The sequence below is a fragment of the Callithrix jacchus genome, chromosome 10 (assembly GCF_049354715.1).
Source record: "Callithrix jacchus isolate 240 chromosome 10, calJac240_pri, whole genome shotgun sequence".
Taxonomy (NCBI): Eukaryota; Metazoa; Chordata; class Mammalia; order Primates; family Cebidae; genus Callithrix; species Callithrix jacchus.
In genome coordinates, this window is record NC_133511.1 from 14,110,440 (window position 1) to 14,111,400 (window position 961).

Sequence of the window (961 nt, forward strand, 5' to 3'; positions counted from 1 at the left end):
GACAAAGTCATCTAGTCATCCTCACTACTCATTATACACGAATTATAATACATTAGCACGCTACAAGAAACTCCCACCGGCGCCATCACAGTTTACAGATGCCACGGCAACTTTAGGGAATTACCGTATATGATCTAAAAGCGGGGGAACCCTTAGTTACCAGAATAGTCCATCTCTTTCCCGGAGAACTTAGGAATAATCTACCCCCTGTTTAGCATATAACCAAGAAATAACTGTAGGTATACTCAGTTGCCCATGCCCTCGCTCTGCCTATGGAGTAGCCATTCTTTTATTTCTTACTTAATAAACTTGCTTTCCCTTTATGGACTCGCCCTGAATTCTTTCCTGCAGGAGATCCAAGAACCCTCTCTTTGGGTCTGGATCAAGATCCCTTTCCCATAACAAAATGAAGGAAAGTAACTAACTTCGTACGCCTACTACGTGCTAAATGATTTCCCAGACAATATCTCATTTAAATATTTCTAAATGATTTGATGATAATGGAAATGGCCTTCTGGTCCCCAAAATCCACTGCTTCTTAGTCCCAAACAAATGAGGAAAATATCCAGTTTGTGGAATAGAGGGGCAGGTAAGTAAAAAAGAAAAAGAAAAGCAAAGAAGGAAAGGGATACATGCAAAAAGTATCATACTTAGATAATCAGAACTTTTTCAGCCAACCAAAGTAAGAGTTCTTTTTTCACTGGACGGTTACAGCTAACCAAAAACTCAGGAAATAACTCCTGGAGGCAAACAAACTTAGCAGTGAAAAACAGGCGCGTCCAGTAACACCCGAAAAACACGTGGCGGGGGTGGGGCATCCGGTCGCAATCGCAGGTGAGACTCTAAGCCCCATCATTCCCTTAGGCAGCCAAGCCGGGCTGTTGAGGGCTAGCTGGCGCACCGCATGCTGGGACCTGTGGTTTCAGCTAGTGCGCCTCCCCGTGGGTTTGCGACGTTTAGC